Genomic DNA, 21253 nt, shown 5'->3' with positions numbered 1-21253 from the left:
TTATAGTGACCAAAGTTATCACGGTATTGTTAAAATGTGGAGATGTTCGAAAAGTATCGACACATAAACAACTTCGCCAAGTTTTATATTTAAAAATCAACAAACAGCAAATAAATTGATTCTGATTCTAAAATGACTTTTTGTATGCCTAATCACTAAAACAATAACATTACCAATGATGTCTGGATTTTAAGTGACAACTTGACTGAGAACAGTTTAATAGCATGTTCAAATATATTATATGTAAATGTTCAAACAAAGCTTTGAAAAAGTTTCATATAAAGGTAAACCTCACATTTCAGACTGTAAATATAGAAAAGGGTTAAGTCAAAATGATAATTTATTAATAAATGATTATAGGCTATGCATTTTATCTGCTCCATAAATAATTCTAGTTAACTTATCTGAATTGTTTAAATGTGTAGAATCCACATAAGCTTGTTTTTCATCAACTGGTCAAAATTTACAGCAGGGCATGCAAATTCAGTCCGTTTTTGGCCAGACAGAAACTGCTGCACACAGGCTGAATGTAAATATAAGTCTCTGTAAATTTACTCACTGACAGCGGGTGGCGCTTTATATGGAAAAGCTGAAGTATTGCGATTAAAAACACTTCCTTTAGGTATTACGAAGATGGAGCGAAGATGAAAACAAAATGCCATCGAATCGTTTCTGAAGACAGTCAGAACCTTAAGAGGTACATTCATATAATTAATTCATTCATATATTAATTTGTATAATTCATTCATTCATTCATTCATAATTCCCTTAGCACTCTTTTAAAACCTCCCAGCTTTTCCGCCCTATTTTCACTCAAAACGAATCTACTCTGCACGCTGTGCACACATGAGACTGTTAAACTTAAAACTGTGTTTTATGCTGGACTGCATTTATTTATCGTGAGTTGTTCAAATCGTGGTAATCGAATACAGTTTTAATGATAATTAAAATATGAAACGGTAATACTAACCGTGGGGAATTTTATCATGATTTATCGTCAAACCGGTAATCGTTACATCCATATAACAGACGTAGGCAAGTAAGTGCTGGTGCGTGTAAACCTCACTCCCCTGATCTCAAAAAGAGGCGGTCTGGCAACTGACGCTAGAGGTCGTGGCATTTAGCCCGCTCCCGCGCCAGAGACCGTGGTTCGAATCCCGCTCGGAGCGGGTGGAGTAGAACCAGTTACATTAGAAGAATTGCTTCTTTCTTATTCCGAGGTCACCGTAGCCACCCAGATCCAGACTGTATCCAGATCAGATGGTGGATCAGTACCTAGAGATGACCTCTACAGCCAGGACACCTAGATGAGACCCAGAGACTGATCCCCAGTGACTTGTTCTTCTGCATTACCAACACACTATTTTCCTATCCGATACTGTAAAGCTGCTTTGACACAATCTTTATTGTTAAAAGCGCTATATAAATAAAGGAGGGATGACTTGACACACAAACACACACTGAATCATTTTCTGCAGATTCTTACAGCAACACATATATAATAAACTCACACACTTAACCAGAGACGTGGACTGCACACACACACACGCATGTTGTGTTTTCTGGGTTCATTCCGTAGGTGTAATGGTTTTTATACTGTACAGTCTGTATTTTCTATCCTCTTACCCTAAACCCTACACCTAAACCTCACACAAAACTACAGCCATTTTTTCATTTTCAAAACACTTCATTCTGTGTGATTTATTTGCCTGTTTCCTCATGGGGGCCAAAACATCTCTCCACAAGGACAAGGATTTTGGATGTCGCCATCTTTGTGGGAACATTTGGTCCCCATAACGTTCAGATGAACAGAGAGCCAGAGAAACAGGCAACTCCAAACTCCTGCTAACAAGGCTATTTAAAAGTATCTTGTTTTACCTTCAGTGTTGAGCAGCGGTCTGCTGCAACTGTTCAAAGAAACAAAGAGCTGTGTGTGTGTGTGGATATACCTGAACCACGCACTCACACACACACGGTCACACACAAACACAATCACACATGGTCACAAACACACGCATACACGGTCTCTCACACACACACAGAAGCCCATCTGGGTTTGGATGATGACAGTCACGTCACACAACGTCAATGTGAGCGTTCAGCTGGAAACTGAATCCTCCAGTGACTCTGAATCTTTCATGAGTGTGTGTGTTTGTTCACATCTTACCCTGTGTTGATGGAAATGATTTCAATCAGCGGGTTCTTCCTGATATTGGGCAGATCCAGCCGCGCTCCTCCCAGACGCTTGCCTTTCTCCTTCTTCTGACCCAGCAGACGCACGGAGTGACCTGGAACACACACACACATCACACGGGGAGCAGAATCATCACACCGCAGGCCATGAACACAGACTGATGCCAAAGAAAAGGCGGAATAAAAGATTGTGCCCCATTCCAACCTAACCACACATTAGCTTCAGGCCACGAGAGAGAGACACTATTCCGCCGTGAGTGTCTGCTGCATGCCGACTGAGACGGAGCAGATATTGAGATGTGGCCATGAATACATCCCCATCATTCAGAGTTTAGAGCAACAGAACAATGAGAAACCCTATGCTGAACCCTCCAGATGTTCACACACACACCTCACATTACAACAACATGGAAATGAATTCAGATTCCGAGAGATGCAGCAACAACCATGAGGAGAGAGGGAGATCTCTGAGGACTGATACTTACACTGAAACAACCTGATCCACACACACACAATCCCTTTATTCATACAACAATACTCAGGTATTCTGAGCATGATTTGAAATAAACAATCCTGAATAAAGGAATAACATGGTCTGTGACAAACATCTTGAGCGTGATGTGTCTCTCTGCACAGAAGAATCGTGGGAACTGCATCGACTGGGGGTTATTAGTGACTCTGAAAGGCCTTGACACATCCAGTTACTTGTGTTATCTGAAGGGATTTTCTACAAACACACACAAATCATCAAGTGTACTTATCCAAGAATCTGGAATATGGAAAGTCATAAGATCTGAATATCATTTAACACACACTAAATCTCTTTGACCACTTCTTCCACTGAACACAAGACAGTCAGAGATTCCCCGTCTTCTGAAGTCAGGTGACGCTTCTTGAGAGAAACTCTTCCCCTCGGCAGCAGCGCTCAAACCTCAATCACTGCCGGCGACTCACTCTGCTTTAGCAGTGAACAGAACAGAGCAAACGCCCCTCACTCTCTCCTCTGTGTTACACAGACACACACATTTAAAAGAATCATACAGACCGAACAACACCGGAGTGATTCAATCACAAAGAATCATTTTTAATTAGCTACAACTAATTAAAGGCCTACTGCACGCAGGATCAAGTGTGTGTGTGTGTGTGTGTGTGTGTGTGTTTCAAAATGTCCAAAGTGTAAATGAAGTAATTTCAAACAGAGTTGTGTATGTTATCAAATCTGCTAAATAATTCATCCAACCATCTACATGCAAATAACTGAAAGAAAGGATCTGAGGCCAGAGGTGCGACATGTAGTTTTCTGATCCACGGCTCTGAGTGTCTCCTGTGCCTCGATCCTCTGGGAAACAGAGCAGGACAAAGAGACAGAAGACATCGCACAAGAATCCAACCGATCGGCCAGTTACATCCAGAAACAAACAATCAAACAAGCTCACGAGACATTTGAGACCTACAACACTAAAGCTCTTCAGAAGTCATGTGTCATCTGTATGTTTTAATGCTCTGATCAGAAAAAAAGAGACACGTTTGCTCTGCTCTAAAACACACAGCAGTCTTTACTTTACTGACAAACTCCACTGATCTCAAACAATCAGACCTGCACAAGACTGTGATTACAGCGATGCAACAAGGAACTAAGCGTGTGGATCTGCTGCTGCATCAGTGCTTTCTGATTTTTTTGATGTGAACTATTTATCCACAATAATAGTTTAGTTTTTTAACTAAGATTAAATGTCTAAAATGGCGCCGCTGATGGCAGCTATTGTGCGTTGCTCCTCAGTGTTTGTATTGTTTTTGTTTGTTTTTCCTGTTTTTTGTTTTTCAAATAAGATCAGCTTTACCAGGGATGATCTGCTGAACATTCGGCAGAACACACCACAAAATCTTCTACCGGTTTTTGATTTTTCGGACGTTTTGCTGGACATTGTAGTTGGCAGAGCCATAGCTCTGGTCAAACGCTACAGGAGGCGCAGACGGGGAAAGCGAGCCGGCGCGCTCGTGAAACTTCATCAGCGCGGATTTAGAACGGCGTAACCTAGCATCCATTTGTCGAATCTCCGCTCTCTACCCAACAAAACGGACGAACTCCTTCTGCTCTCCCGGACAAACAAGGACTTTTCTAACTCTGCTGCTCTATGTTTCACGGAAACCTGGTTGAATGGCGACATACCGGACAGCGCGATCCATCTGCCTAATTACCAGCTGATCAGAGCAGATCGGGACACAGAATCAACGGGGAAATCGCGCGGCGGCGGGACATGCTTTTACATCAATGAGAGGTGGTGTACAAATGTAACTGTGTTAAAGAAGATGTGCTGTTCAGATCTAGAAACGCTCTTCATTAACTGCAAGCCGTTCTATTCGCCGTGGGAGTTCTGCTCGTTCATTCTCGTGAGTGTTTACATTCCACCGCAAGCGCACGTGAGCACAGCTCTACAGAAACTCGCTGATCTGATCACAGAGAGTGAACAACAACACCCGGACTCTGTTTTAATCATTCTCGGGGACTTTAATAAAGCAAATCTCTCCCGTGAACTGCCAAAATACAGACAGCATGTTACATGTCCCACCAGAGACAGTAATATATTGGATCACTGTTACACAACAATAAAGGACGCATATCACTCGGTTCCACAAGCAGCTTTAGGACTCTCTGATCACTGTTTGGTTCATCTTATTCCATCCTACAGGCAGAAACTTAAGTCTGCGAAGCCTGTATTAAGATCTGTTAAAAGATGGACTAACGAAACAGAGCGGGATTTACAAGCCTGTTTCGACCTGACTGATTGGACTGTTTTTGAAGCTGCGGCAAATGACCTGGACGAGCTCACAGAGACTGTAACATCTTATATCAGTTTCTGTGAGGACATGTGCATTCCTACCAGGACTCATCTATTCTACAACAATGACAAACCATGGTTCACTGCCAAACTCAGACAGCTCCGTCAGGCCAAAGAAGATGCTCACAGAAAGGGGGATAAAGTCTTGTACAAACAGGCCAAATACACACTGGAAAAGGAGATCAGAGTGGCAAAGAGGAATTATTCTGACAAGCTCAGGAACAAATTCTCTTCCAGCGATCCGGCTTCAGTGTGGCTAGGATTAAAGGACATCACCAGCTACAAAACACCACCCCCCAGCACTCTGGAGAATCAACACCTGGCAGACGACTTAAACGAGTTCTTTTGTCGTTTTGAACGATCACCCCACACCCGCCCAGAACACCCCTCCACACAACCATTCACACCTCCAGCAACCCCTCTCTCCCCCACACCTACAATTCAAATCAGCGAAGACGATGTGTGCCAGGTCTTCAGGAAGAACAAAAGAAGGAAAGCACCTGGTCCAGATGGTGTGTCACCAGCCTGCCTAAAAATCTGTGCTGAGCAGCTGGCCCCCATCTTCACACAGATCTTCAATAGATCACTGGAGCTGTGTGAAGTCCCCTCATGCTTCAAACGCTCCACCATCATCCCCGTCCCAAAGAAACACAAAATTACTGGACTTAATGACTACAGACCTGTGGCACTAACGTCTGTAGCCATGAAATCATTCGAAAGACTGGTTCTGGCTCATCTGAAGGACATCACTGGACCCTTACTGGACCCCCTGCAGTTTGCCTACAGAGCAAACAGGTCTGTGGATGATGCAGTCAACATGGGACTGCACTTCATCCTGCAGCATCTGGACAGACCAGGGACTTATGTGAGGATCCTGTTTGTGGACTTCAGCTCTGCTTTTAACACCATTATCCCGGAAACCCTTCAAAATAAACTAACTCAGCTCTCCGTCCCCACCTCCGTCTGCCAGTGGATCAACAGCTTCCTGACAGACAGACAGCAGTTAGTAAAGCTTGGCAAATTCACATCCAGCACTCGAACCATCAGCACTGGAGCTCCTCAGGGCTGCGTACTCTCCCCACTGCTCTTCTCCCTCTACACCAACGACTGCACATCTAAAGACCCCTCTGTCAAGCTCCTGAAGTTCGCAGACGACACCACACTGATCGGCCTCATCCAGGACGGTGACGAGTCTGCTTACAGACAGGAGGTTAAGGAGCTGGCTGTCTGGTGCAGTCTCAACAACCTGGAGCTTAACACGCTCAAAACGGTGGAGATGATCGTGGACTTCAGGAGAAACCCCCCTGCTCTCCCCCCACTCACCATCATGAACAGCACTGTGACTGCAGTGGAGTCATTCAGATTCCTGGGCACCACCATCTCTCAGGACCTGAAGTGGAATATTCACATTGACTCCATTGTCAGGAAGGCCCAGCAGAGGTTGTACTTTCTTCGCCAGCTGAGGAAGTTCAACCTGCCACAGGACTTACTGAAACAGTTCTACTCTGCCATCATTGAATCCATCCTCTGCACCTCAATAACTGTCTGGTTCAGCTCAGCTACCAAATCTGACCTCAGAAGACTACGGAGGGTAGTCAGGACTGCTGAGCGAATCATTGGTACAACCCTCCCCACTCTCCAAGAACTGTACTTATCCAGAGTGAGCAAAAAGGCTGGTAAAATCACTCTGGACCCCTCACATCCAGCACACAACCTCTTTGAACTTTTACCATCTGGTCGACGCTACAGAGCTCTGAGCACCAAAACGACCAGACACAGGAACAGTTTCTTCCCTCAGTCAATACATCTCATGAACACTCAATAAATAAACGTAGAACACACAACTAATACATTATCCATTCACCACACTCACTTATTTTATTTTCTCATTTCTAATTTGCACATACTTGACCTGTACATACATAGTCGCCTATATTATATATTATAAATTGTGTATTTTGTTTTTTTTTTTTTTTTTTTGCTGCTTTGTACATTGGTCATTGGCTATTTCCTGTTATTTTGTTTCATTACCTGTGTCCTGTCCTGTTACTGTCCTTCTGTTGCACTGTGGAGCTTCTGTCACTACAACAAATTCCTTGTATGTGTAAACATACTTGGCCAATAAAGCTCATTCTGATTCTGATTCTGATTCTGATTCTGATTCTAAAAAACACACATTTTTAATTTGTGTTTTTTACTCATACACAAATTGCATCATGTGAAACACATCTCAATAGAGTTTAAAGTTAGCATAATTACTCTACGCTTTAGGAAGCAGAATGCATCAACTTATTTACTCTTCATTTGTAAGTGCAGTGATAAATGAGATTTAACTGTGTGCTTAAATATATTTAAATAAAAGATGAAAACGAATATCTTATCAGTAATCTTAGATGAGTATTTCTCCAAACTCACAGTGATGAGCGAATCTCAAGAGCGCAGGTGTCTATTCTCTTTTTCACACCAAGAGCAAAATAAAAAAAAATCAAACAGAAGCTGAACGGTTCAGTCTGTCAAAGTGATGAATGTGGTCATTAGCAGAGATCTTATGATGGAAAAAATGTTAAAAATGTTAAAGTGCCCCTATTATGGGTAATGAAAGGTTAATATTTTGGTTTTGGGAGTCCCCAACAACAGGATGACATGCATGCAAGGTCAAAAAACACTTTCATTGTCTTATAATATGCATTTATTTTTTACCTTATTTGCTCAACGACTTCCAAACGATTCACTCAGCGTTTCATTTTTCCAAACCCTTCCTTTGCGTGATGCTAATCTGCGGTGATTGGTCGATTTCATTTAAAGAAGTGTTTGTGAGCTTGCTGTGTACAGTGTTACCGGGGAAAAATCTATTTTTAACGCTCCAAATGGGCACCTAGTGGCAAAGAATGAATTTACATTTTCATTCCTGTTGGATTACAAATTTATAAAATGATAAATCTAGGTTCCAATGTAATAGTATAACTATTTATATAACTATATATAAACTGAAACAGTGTGTTTTACATTTTGAGGTAAAGATGATGACATTCTAAGATGAAGTAAGGCAGCCCAGGTGTCTGAGACATTAACCTTTTGTCTTTAGGCACTTCCTGACCATTTGGGTGATACTGTCAGGCTGATTGGATAAGCACCTATGCATTTGAATCATACTGTTATGCTGATGATGTCAGGGCTAGGGAAATTCTGGTAATGGGCCGATTCCTGTACTGTATTTGAATTCTTTGTTTAGATTGTCTCCACCTCTGTATCCCTCCCCCTCGAAATGTATATAAACTACAATGCATACTGTTTGAGTCAGACTTGGATGACTACAGCGACTACTGCGAGTTCTCAATAAAGAGTAACTTATCCCAAAGTCTCCTGGTCTCTGCTTTGACGAAGGAAAAAGTTTCCATCCAGACCAACGTGAAAATCAAGTTCCCTTCCAGGAACTCGAGCTGCATCGAAGCGCTAGGGGACCGCCTTCAGCGTGACCGCGCTCTGAACCAGAGTGTAATCTGTCCAATGGAAGGGCGAGACATCATAGGCGGGTGACGTCACTGACCGGAAAGCATAAAAGCACGTGCGGTGGAGCTGCGATTGCTTTTTGTCATTCAGCAACCGCTACTCTGTGTGTCTGTCGATTTGTGTTGTGAGTCTTATTTAGTGTTGTTTGTCCTGGCACAATCACTTGAATAGGCTCCAGCAATATGTGCAAGCACCTGGGCGATAGCAGATCGCATTACGGGCTGTGTGTTCCTTCCAGCACACATTATTATCACTGCTTGGGATACACGCAGTCTGTGTGTGGTCTGCTTGAGAGCAGAGCACACAGATTCAGCTCTCGAGGGAGCTGACTGCCCGTTTTGTGAGCTTTTTTCATTGCTTACGCCTGCTCTCTGAAGGCTCTCTTTGAAAAAGAAAAAGAGAGGAGTGAGTTTTCACTAGCGTTGAAGGAAGACGGGCGAGCCCCTATCTTCTTCCCTTCCCTAGACCTGTCTTCCTCCGAAGAGGTGGACGCGTCAATGAAACAGTGTTTGCACAAGCATTTATGAATGAGAACGGCGCGCAGTCAGCTCTAAAAAAAAAGGAGAAAGGGGGCTGATTGTGTTTCTCTCCGCTGTACATCTCGCATTCCGAGCCAGCAGCTCTAGGCATGCCAGAGGCCAGTCTCGAAAGACTGGTTCCCTTAGGAGACCATCTGGCAGCGTGGAAACTACTGCCAATGTGTCTCTTTGGGTCCTGCCTTGCAGGGTCTGGTACTTCAGCTTGATCTTCTTAGGAATGACGCGGGTCTGAGGACCGTCGTTCATTAGGAGGCTGAGGCTGAGGCAGTCCTGGTGCTGTGCACAGGACTTACGAGGGCAGACCCCTCTGGGGCAGATCAGGTGTCCGTCTCCCCAGTGCCCTCGGGAGAGCAGTCTGCCAACCCTGCCAGAGTTCCAGGGCGCAGCTGGCTCCAGCGAGCGATGTTCTCAGTTTCTTCCGCCCCGAAGTGTAGCGGAGCTGAGAAGCTCTCCACCCCTGCGGGGGTCTCTAGAGCTCCTGATTCGGCCGTCTCCTGCCGGTCCTCCGCTTCAGGGCACCGAGCCAGCAGCTCTGGGTACATCAGAGGCCAGTCTCGAGAGACTGGTTCCCTTAGTAGACCATTTAGGCAGAGTGGAAACTACTGCCAAATGGATCTCATTGGGTCCTGCGTACTGTAGAGAAAGGCCTTTTGTATTCAGTTTGGTGCTCCGCCACTGCCTTTCAACGGGGTGATTCCCATGTGCGTGGGCCCCCAGCAGGCTCTGATCATGGAACAGGAAGTAGACACTCTCTTGAGGAAGGAGGCCATTGAGGTGGTCCCTCCTCACGGAAGAGAGTCCAGGTTCTACAGCCGGTACTTCATTGTTCCAAAGAAGGATGGTAGATCTGCGTCAGTTGAACCGCTCAGTCATGTGACTGAAGTTCAGGGTGCTTACACTCATCAGTCATGTCTCAGACCGATATCGGGTTCTTCCCGTTGGCCCTGCACTCTTACCCTGCATTTTTACATCAACGATTGGTTGATTCTAGCTCGATCAGAGCAGGTGGCGATTCTGCATCGAGATGTCGTTGTCGCGCACATGAAGGGGTTGAGACTGAACGCCAAGAAAGTGTGCTTTCTGCAATATAGAGAACCACTTATCTTTGCGTGGTGTGGGATTTGACCACGATGCAGGCACGTATGTCTCCTGCTCGGATCGAGTCGATCCTCACCTCAGTCAACCGAGTGAAAGAGGGCCAGTCACTCACTGTCGAGCAGTTTCAGAAACTGCTGGGGCTCATGGCAGCTGCGTCCAACGTGGTTACTTTTGGCCTGCTGTACATGAGACCCCTACAGTGGTGGCTCAAGACCAAGGGGTTCTCCCTGAGGGGAAAGCCGCTTCGCATGATCAAGGTCACGCGGCGATGCCTACGTGCCTTAGACATGTGGAGCCAAGCTTGGTTCTTGTCTCAGGGCCCGGTGCTGGGAGCCTCTTGTCGCCGCGTAATGCTAGCGACGGACGCATCCCTCACCGGTTGGGGAGCGGTCATGAGTGGCCACCCTGCCCGCGGTCTGTGGAGCGGTCGCCATCTAACGTGGCATATCAATTGTTTGGAAATGTTGGCCGTGTTTCGTGCACTCAAGCACTTTCTCCCAGACCTAAGAGATCACCATGTGTTGGTGCGCACCGACAGCACAGCGGTGGTCTCTTACATCAACCACCAGGGAGGTCTGCGTTCGCGCCCCTTGTAAAAGCTGGCGCACCAGATCCTTGTGTGGTCCCAGGGCAAACTTTGCTCGCTCAGAGCCATCTATATCCCTGGGTATCTCAATGTGGGAGCAGACATCCTGTCGAGGCAGGGGCCGAGGCCCGGGGTATGGATGCTTCACCCGTGGTGGTGAAGCAGATATGGAGGTTTTTGGCTTTGCGACTCAAGAGTCAGCGCTATGCCCCTCTAATTCCTCCAGCTCCTCTGGACTGGACGCTTGGTACAGACCTGGCCGAGGCTTCGTCTGTACGGTTTTCCCCGATTGCTCTGCTCCCGGGAGTTCTGGATGGCAACATGGATCTGGCGAACAGGTTGGAGACAGGTTCGCCCTATATCCTCCTGCATTCCCCAGATCTAGCGCTCTCACTCGTGGAAGCCCACGTGTGCGGTTCTTCCCCCTCTGAGTGAGTGCTCGCTGTTGCAGTGCACGTTGCCGAGGCGATGCGCGCATTACATGTGGCCTCTGAGGGGGCGCAGCTCATAGCTTCCGGTCTCTCAACCGAGGTTGCTGAGACCATCTTCCAATCCAGAGCTCCCTCTACGAGGAAACTGTATGCCCTGGAGTGAAGATATTTCACTTCTTGGTGCGGAGACCGCCCCCTTGACCCAGTTAACTGCCGATTGGTACAGTGCTGGAGTTCCTGCAGGCTCGTTTCTCCGCAGGGGTAACTCACTCCACCCTGAAGGTTTACGTGGCGGCTTTATCGGCATACCACGCCCTTCTCGGTGGCCTTACAGTGGGTCGACACCCCCTGGTTACATGTTTCCTCCACGGTGCGCTGAGGCTGAGACCTCCTGTACGACGTGTCCCTACGGGGACCTGGCTGTGGTTTTAGAAGCTCTCTGTAAACTCCATTCGAGCCTTTGAAGGGATTTTTGATCGCTTTCTCACTTTGAGACTTCCTTCCTTTTGGCGATATCGTCTCTTAAGAGAGTGGGGATTTGTAGGCCCTTCATGGCCCCTTCTTATCTCGTCTTTGCCCCTGGTCTGGCCAAAGCGCTTTTCTACCCTCGAGCGGGTTATTTCCTAGATCCCCTCTTCTATACCATGGCCTGTCGTGCTGCAGGCCCTCAGTCCTCCTCCCCTTGGGCAGCCCGACCAGAAGCTTAATTGTATGTGCCAAGCGGGGTCTGCCTGCTTCTAGGCAGACCCTTAGCAGGTGGATTATGGATACTATTTCCTTGGCCTATGAATCTTCAGGCATCCCTTCGCCTTTGGGGCTTAAGGCCCATACAACTAGGAGTATGGCGGCCTTTCTGGCTGGGGTTCCGATGCAGGATATCTGCGATGCTGCGGGTTGGTCCACGCCCCTCACCTTTGTTCGGTTTTACGCCCTTGATCTTAGGGCCACTCCCGGGTCTTCTGTTTTCTCGCCCTCGCTGTGCTCCCAGTGATACACACAGGGCAGGTATTTTGGAAGTCTGGTGGCGTGGGCATCTCGTTCCCCTAGCGCTTCGACGCAGCTCAAGTTCCTGGAAAGGAACGTCTCAGGTTACGTATGTAACCCCGGTTCCCTGAAGGGAACGAGACGCTGCGTCTCGAGGCCATACTTCCTGTATCCCTGCGAGCGGTTGCTTCATTCCTCCATTTATGCTTTCCGGTCAGTGACGTCACCCTCCTATGACGTCTCGCCCTTCCATTGGACAGATTACACTCTGGTTTAGAGCGCGGTCACGCTGAAGGCGTTCCCCTAGCGCTTCGACGCAGCATCTCGTTCCCTTCAGGGAACCGGGGTTACATACGTAACCTGAGATGTTTTCCCAGGTGGGTGGCAATATGCTAATGTTTCATGACATCAAAATGAAACGGCTTGGGATTCGTTTTAAAAACGACTAATTTCAAGGATTCAGATTCGACTCTTTCTTTTGAGAGACAATAACTTTATACATGGTGCACTTTCAGATTTAAAACTTTGCAGGATGTTTTCGTTCACTTACAGCTGTGTACATAATAGGGGCACTTTAATGCTGGTCTTTTATTCAGATCAGTAGAGGATCTTTAGCAGTCGGTCCAGTCATGAACATTTATATCCATCCACCCAGAACACATCCGTCCCTCCATTCACTTTCAGTCATGACCCTCCATCATCAAACCAACACTCAAAACTCAGCACTGAGTCACTGAACAAGACCCGATTTCATCACTCGCTAAACACGATTAAATGAGAGAAATCTTCAATCGCTTGAATTATCCTAGTAAAGGTTATTCAGTTCAACATCACACCCAGACATATGAAACGTGAGACTGTGAGGAACATCAGGCAGCATGTGACATCAATGAACCTTCTGTGACACAACAGATCTGATGTTTTACACTGTGCTTGTCCCAGTGCATTCTGGGATTGTGTTCACTGTGAAGGACTTGTGTGTGGAGTGGGCGGTGTGCTAGGATTTGACCATAACGCTTCCTCCAGTGAAAACGTGTTCTGGTCTGAATCAGGAGAGAAATTTGCACAGATCAAGCAGCGTTTACAAGACAAAACAGCTCTAAACAAACAAGATTCAAGATTCAAGATTTTTATTTGTCACATACACAATTATACAGAGTATAACCAGCAGTGAAATGTAGGTCAGGTCCGCTTGTGCTGTTCTATATGAACATTCTGCATTTATTTGATATAAAAGTTGTAGTAAAGTGACCCCTTTTGTTCAAAGTTGGGTATTGCATATAATTTTGTTAATGTCCTTATATGATGACATCACAAACGTGAGCCCTGCAGCAAAGAAGAGCATGCGGTCATGGCTACTATTGCTCCTTTATTTAAGTTGTTTTGAAGGCACTTTCGGTATGTAGATGTTGCTACATTATAACTCCTATGCATATTTAATTGTTATATCTCATATCCCAGATGTAAATTTAGTTTTCTTTGTTTCATGAATGCACAATCTGTTTCTGTTATAGTTGATACTAACTATACTCAATGTAAAAGCCTTTGTTGTGCTTATGCAAACATGTAATCGACGCTGTACATTTAGGATTCTGTATTTTGTATTTTTACAGTTTTACGTTATTCCTTGGGTAGCAGTAAACCTTGGAAACAATTCCTGTGTCTGTTGTCTTTGGGAGGCGTTATCTGACTGCATACTCAAGCAAGGCGTTTGAGATAAAGGGCAGAACACCGCTCCAAGGATAGTGCAATTATAAAGTATACAAATATTAAGAAAAAGAAAAGTAGAAAAAATAAAAGAATAAAAAGATTAAAAAATATAAATGTGCAGGTCAGTATGTTGTTGACTTAAATAGTAATAAAGAGGAATGTGCAAAAGAATGTGCAAAAAAGTTGTATAGAGAAAGATTATGAATAGCTTATTGATATAGTGATATTTACATGGAGTCAAGTGATGTTATGACACAGATCTTCAAACAATGGTTTGAAGTTAAAAAACTTAAACACGCATCTTTTGTCTTCTCCAGATGTTAACTGATGGACTGGAGTGGTGTGGATTATTGTGATGTTTTTATCAGCTGTTTGGACTCTCATTCTGACGGCACCTATTCACTGCAGAGCATCCATTGCTGAGACACTGATGCAGAGACACATTTCTACAAACCTGATGAAGAAACAAACTCATCCTAATTTTCCATCAAAATGTTCATTTTTGGGTGGACAATTCCTTTAAGTGTGTGAAACAGTGAACATTCAAGAGCTTCCCTTCACAGCTAATTTGAGTGCTGAAGGTACTGATGTGGATCTGTTCCTCCTGTACAACATTCTGCTGCTGTATTTCTCTGTCGCTGTGGGGGGCGAGATGTTTCATCCTCTTCCATGCAGCTGTAGTTTGATCGAGTGGACAGGCAGAGGCAGCGGTCAGCCTCCGGTCTCCTCCTGACGCTCACAGCAGGAGAACTTCACCTCAACACCTCTGATCAGATGAACAGAGAGCCAGAGAAACAGGCAACTCCAAACTCCTGCTAACAAGGCTATTTAAAAGTATCTTGTTTTACCTTCAGTGTTGAGCAGCGGTCTGCTGCAACTGTTCAAAGAAACAAAGAGCTGTGTGTGTGTGTGTGCGCGCGCTCACTCTAGTGAAGTCCTCTCGAAGTACTCATGAAATGCTGCACTAAAGTAACCTGCCAAAAATAGCTTTATACTTTGAGCACACAAACCACACTTTTGTTAGATGTTTTGTCTCTCCTAATGCAGTGTTAGTCAGTTTCTTCATCACTAGCATGTTACTTTGGGACAGACAGTTGGAGTAGAAGAGAAAGATCAAAGACAACCTATTGATCATCTCTGTAATAATGTGCACTAATGAACTGCTAAAGTTTGCAATGTCTATTAAAGTAAACAGGTGAAATGTTGATTTCAGTCTGTACTTTAACATATAAAAATGACTGCACTGAAACACTGGACACACCGGGCCGGAAACTACAACCAACTTTAAAAGTGCCATAGAGTACATTGATACAATACTTTAAATTGTTCTGTGATATCTACACAGAAGGTATGTGGCTTAGGTAAGGGCAAATGATCTCCAGAAACAGTTTTACATGTCCATTTACAACCCTAGGATTTCTCCCTAGAATGAAATGGTCTGTTCTTACCTTATTTGGAAGGGTCATGAATAATAATGTTGAGCTCTGCTCTGATTGGCTGTTTCACAGTGCGGCTCATTTCAGTAGCTCACATGAAGGAAACACGGTAATACCGTTGGTTAATTATACTGTAAATAAAATGCGGGCATTAGGGAGCCACTATTAATATGCTGGGCATTGAAACAGCTTTCAAATGCACGATCGCTTTTTAGTTTTACTTTCGAGATTCGCGATCGCACGTACTTGTTTATATTATGGAGCAGCAGTATTTACCACAAATAAAAAAAAAGTCCAGATGCTTGTCAGTAGCGCTCAGGATCTGTAAATCATTCGCCATCATCCTCAGTCAGCTCTCCTTACTCTGTTTATGTGGTAAGTGAAATGTACTGCAGTGTAACAGGCTACTGCCAGCAAGCAGCTAAACATGTCCCTTTAGTGGCTCACGTTATTTTATTAGAATTTATTTGCTTTCTGTGCCTTTCTGAATACAGACACCAACCCATCCCTGCACTTCACACCCCCTGCACAGCCTGGAACATAACATTTATTTCCATGGTCTGCCATTTTTGAAGCTGTCCTTGCTTTTTCTTCACAATACCTTGTAGCGTCTGCGTAAGCTCACTGATAGTTGATTACACTTGGTTGTAAGAGACCCTTTTAGCCGTTGACATCGGCATACCAATGACTAATCTGGCCTCATCATTTACATTTATATGGGTGCTAAATTGCCAATGGTCTTTCCCCACTATCAAAAGACACTAAGCAGGTCACCGCTCTGGTCTCCCTATCAAACTTCAAACACATTCCGAAAAGGAGTGAATGACCCAGGCCAGGCACCACTAGACCAGTGGTCTCCACAATTTCAAATACACATCACACACACACACACACATACACATAAAGACATTTGCTTTATTTAGGCCATAATAAAGCAGTTATAAATGTATCTGGTATATGCATGTGTTGTGTGTATATTCCCCTATTATGTTAACTTAGTTACAACCCTTTACTTGTATTAGTTAGACTCTAAACACCTATAATCAAGTGTATGAGTGTATCTCTGCTTTAATATCTTCTATAGATTACTTTCTTGGTATCAAAATTATCTTCTTTTTGTTCCTCAAACAATGAGGTACACTATGTGGTCGTGAACTGCATCATACAATTGTTACTATGTTTTGAAGTAAAACTGCACCAACTCTCCAGACCGGCAATAAAAATTTAAATGTTCCATAAACGGAGACAAAGAAAGTCTCTCCCGCCAAAAATTCATGCCTCAGTCATTCTTTAAACATGGGACAAAACATGTCCAGCAATTGTAACTGCTATCAGGTTTAAAAAATTAAAATATTTTCAATTGTAAATGTTATGGGGATTGATCATAGAATCTATTTAACACAATTACCCCCTTCAATTTAATTTTATCATTATTATGTGAAATCTATGACACTTATTGTCTTCTCACTACATCTAAAACATTGTGTCCACAGAGAAGGGTTCAATCATTCATATGCTATAAAATGGATAAAAATGTTTTTAACGATAAAAAAAGAGCTTGTTTTATCAAAACCAACACTTAATAATATCTCATATCAACGCAAGGTTGTTTTTCAGTGACACATGCATGTTTCATAAGGTTTTAAAGTTTTGTCCCCACTTTTTGTCAACACCGTCAGACATTCATTCAAATGTAATAAAATCAGGGAATATCAGGGGCAGCTGTCACTCTAAAGGACCCCTTGCCACAGTCCTCCTCTGCAGACTACATCACGGTCAGACAGACTCTGGTCAGTTTTATAGTTTTAGAATATTTTAAATCCTAATGTTAATATTTCATGTGTCACAACCATGATACGTCAACACCATCTTCCAATTTCTGAGGAAATTATTTGAAATATTTAGATCATTTTATTCTCCTGAAGCAGGTTCTATTAGCATCTAGTATCAACAGAACAAATAAAATGGCTACTACATGAACTCCATTTGTTTTGTGAAAGATGTCACCACATCAAGATTTTGTGTTCCAATAATATATCAAAATACTTAAATGTGACTCTTGAATAAAAGCTTTATAAACAATAACATACTCACTGCCTGTTGTGGTTGTTTTAACACAGGAATTGTTTGATTCAATGTATTTGATAGTTAAAAATACAACAAATTCAGGTTTTCGTCACCACCGTCAGATGCGTCAACTCCATCAGTTCTGTCACCTCCGTCAGATGACTATTTTGATAATATTTCATTATGATATTTTATATTTGTTATGGAATTGTTGGTCGCATGTGAAAGTGTAATCTGTTTGCTAACATGAGAAAGTGTTTTGAAATGTTAAAACATCTTGAATGCTGTTAAAGATAAAGTTGAAATTATATTACACAGTCCAAGGTAAAAAAAAGCACATTTTGTTTAAAAAAGAGAAAAGTTGGGAGGTTGCATCAAAGCATAGCTCAGTAGCTTAGTACATATAAGATACATAAATGTAGTTTCATTTGTCTGAGTACAAAGTTTAATTTTTTTCAGTTTTGCACCCTGTTTTGTCCCACTTCTCAAGAATGGCTGGCCTCTGATTGGTCACTCCACCCAAAAAGTGGGTGCGGCTACAAACTATGAAAAGTTCTGAACTCAGACTAATCGGTGCTCAAAACTCTTCTTCTTGAGACGGACACGCTCCCAAACTCTCCTCTTGAGTTAACCTTCTGGCAGTTTTAGTTTCAAGTAACTTTGTGGACTTGCCGTGGAACTTCTTATCTTCAGAAGAACCAGAGGAAAATCTTCCTAAAGAAATCATCAAGAACCTTTTGTCTACCGCATCAAGACTCTCATTCAGCTTCAAAACCAATGCAAGTAACCGTTTACAACTGTTTAGATGCGTGTTTAAGTTTGAACCCCTTTTTAAGGTGAATTGTGATTCTCTGATGATTCTCATTTGGTCTGTCATTAATTGATCTGAGATACTGCCATTCTTTTGCTCTTCTCTCTCTTTTCCTTACTTTCCTTCATTCTATATATATATATATATATATATATATATATATATATATGTGTGTGTGTGTGTGTGTGTGTTTTGCTTAGTTTAGTTGTATGTTAGCTACAGTTTCATTTATTAAATACCTTTTATTCACAATTGATTGTCTCTGTGTTCTGCTCACGATTCGTTAGTCACTGAATGCTGCTCCTTGCTACATGCTAAACTACTGCTAGCACTGTACAAGTAGGAAGGCTATTGTTCCTTGGCCAGGAAAATAATCTTTCCTAGAATTGATAAATAATTATATTGTCTGCTCGGTGGACGGACAGATCAAGTAATTGCAATATCGATTCTGCTACAGTCAATTCTAAGATCTAATCTAAATATTTATTATTAATTACAACCAGTTATAAGTGATAATAAATATTCCATTTTAAGCTAATTTGCTACAACCTGCAGAACTTCTGATGGTTCGGCTGGCCTAGAACATGAGCGGGTATATGCAAATGTTGGGTGCGTAGTGATACAGACTGCTACGTCACAGTTGGTGTTATTTTCTGATTCGCCTATTTTTCAGTGGTCTTTTTTATTCACGAGATTTACATAAGGAGGAAACAATGGTTCACGGTATGTCATTTCCATGTACAGAACTCTTATTATTCAACTATGCCAAGGTAAAGACAGTTTTCCATTCTATGGCACCTTTAAATTATACTTAACATTGGGGACACTTCATTTCCAGCGTTATCGTCGACCTGATTGCAAAGACACTGAACTGAGCTGGATGATGACATTACTGAATTCAATAATGAAATGCCTTTAACTGAAAATCTTTTTTTTTAATCTTTTCATTTTACATTATTGATACTATTTTCCTTTTTTGATATTGTGCAGTTGCTTTGACACAATTTACATAATAATTAATAATTCATTACATTTATATAGCGCTTTTCTGCTTTTCTAAGCACTCAAAGCGCTCTACATTGTGAGGGGTGGTGTCTCCTCGTCCACCACCAGTGTGCAGCATCCACCTGGATGATGCGACGGCAGCCATAGTGCGCCAGAACGCCCACCACACACCATCTTACTGGTGGAGAGGAGACAGAGGCTGTGTCCAAATTCAGGGTCTGCATCCTTCGGAGTACTCATTTGAAGGATGTTACGTCACAGCGCCGCGACGAAGGCTGTCCAAATTCGTAGGATCCTTCAAATGCGGCCCACAAATACGTCCTCCTTTTCCCCGAATTGGAAGGATGGGTGTGGTGGATCCTTTCCCGTCCTACCTATCCCATAATTCTTTTCGGCAGAGCGTAATGGCGGACGAAGCGAGCGGTAGCGGAGTGGGAGAGGAGTTTCTCTGACAAAACAAGCTAAAGTTTATGCTTCGGCTCAATGAATTTGTAGGAGAAATTAGTAGAATACTTAAAAACAAATAAAAATAGGCTATAATGGCTTACCTGGATGTGACTGTCTTGTAGTCTGATATAAAAAACTCCGACAACGAGCAAAGAAAGTATTTCATTTATTTAATTGCTTTATTTCTTCCAAAATAATTAAAATGAGGAGAATAACTCTTTGTTTGTCCATTTTCCCGCTTCTTGCTTGGCGCTGTCACAGTTGCTAGGCGACAGGATATGAGCAACGGGTAAGGGAGGGAACTGAAAGAAGGGTAGGCTGTCCAAATTCACAAACACCGACTTCCGGGTTTTGCGGACGTCGGAGGATCCCTCCTCCTTCAACCGGGTAGGAAGGATCCTAAGGAGGATGCAGACCCTGAATTTGGACACAGCCAGAGTGATGAAGCCAGTCAATGTAAGGGGATGATGAGGAGGCCATGATGGTCAGAGACCAATGGGGAAATTTGGCCAGGATGCCGAGGTCACACCTCTAACATTGTTAAAAGCGCTATATAAATAAAGGTGACTTGACTTGACTTTACAAATTCTACATATTTTGAGTAACACTTACTACCATATGGTTACTATGATAACATCAAGACTTTAATGACTCCTAATATTGGATTTTTTTTTTTTTACATTTATTGCTCAAAAACACTACAAATATAAAGAGACCCTAAAGAACCATACACGCACGCACATACACACACTCACATATACACACACTCTCACTCCCACACACACGCCCTCACATACACACACTCACTCTCTCTCTCACACACACACACTTTCACTCCCACAGACACTCACTCACTCTCTCACACACACACACACTCACATACACACGCTCACATACACACACACTCTCTCTCACACACACACACTCTCACTCCCACACACACACACACACACACACACTCACTTTCACTCCCACACACACTCACATACACACACATACACTCTTTCTCTCACACACACTCACTCTCACTCTCACACACACTCACATACATACACACACATTCTCTCACGTTCACACACACGCATTTACGCACGCACACACACTCAGATGCACTCACACACACACAGACTCTCACACACTCACACAAACACACTCACAAACCGTAACTGAAGCACTGCTACTATGAATACAGTATATCTCTCATAAGTTGGCATCTGCAGTACACGTAAATAACCGCAGCATCTCAGACTGCATGCTGAAGGTCACACACAGACTGCTTCAGTGGCAGCTCTGGTATCATCTGAACGATCCACAGATCTATGGCTATTGGTCAATGTGTAACTGACCTCCAGCACATCTACAGCTGCAGGCCTGATCACACACTCATGGGTCAGAGCCATGCTTTCTCAGTCTGTGTGAAACACACACATCTGAACATTCAGTCTTCAGCTTTATACATGATCAGTAATAGCAGGAGTTTGGAAAAATGCATTCATCAGTATAAAAATTACAAATGAACTTGTAGGAACAAATTATTATTATTATTTTATTTTTTTTATAGCTATAGCACAGCACATTTCACACAAGCCTCTAATT

General features: G+C 43.3%; 1 pseudogene across 1 annotated transcript in view; it reads right to left on the bottom strand.

The window, feature by feature from the left end:
• Positions 1-21253, bottom strand: part of LOC306878022 (threonylcarbamoyladenosine tRNA methylthiotransferase-like) — a 224272-nt pseudogene that overhangs the window by 178604 nt on the left and 24415 nt on the right. The window contains exon 4 of the transcript in view: positions 2168-2288. The product of the transcript in view is annotated as a threonylcarbamoyladenosine tRNA methylthiotransferase-like (transcript). The remainder of the gene's footprint in view (positions 1-2167; positions 2289-21253) is intronic.

This window comes from Barbus barbus (genome assembly GCF_936440315.1).
Source record: "Barbus barbus genome assembly, chromosome: 12".
Lineage (NCBI taxonomy): Eukaryota > Metazoa > Chordata > Actinopteri > Cypriniformes > Cyprinidae > Barbus > Barbus barbus.
The sequence above is the reverse complement of the archived record's forward strand: the minus strand, read 5'-3'. Positions and strand labels throughout refer to the sequence as shown.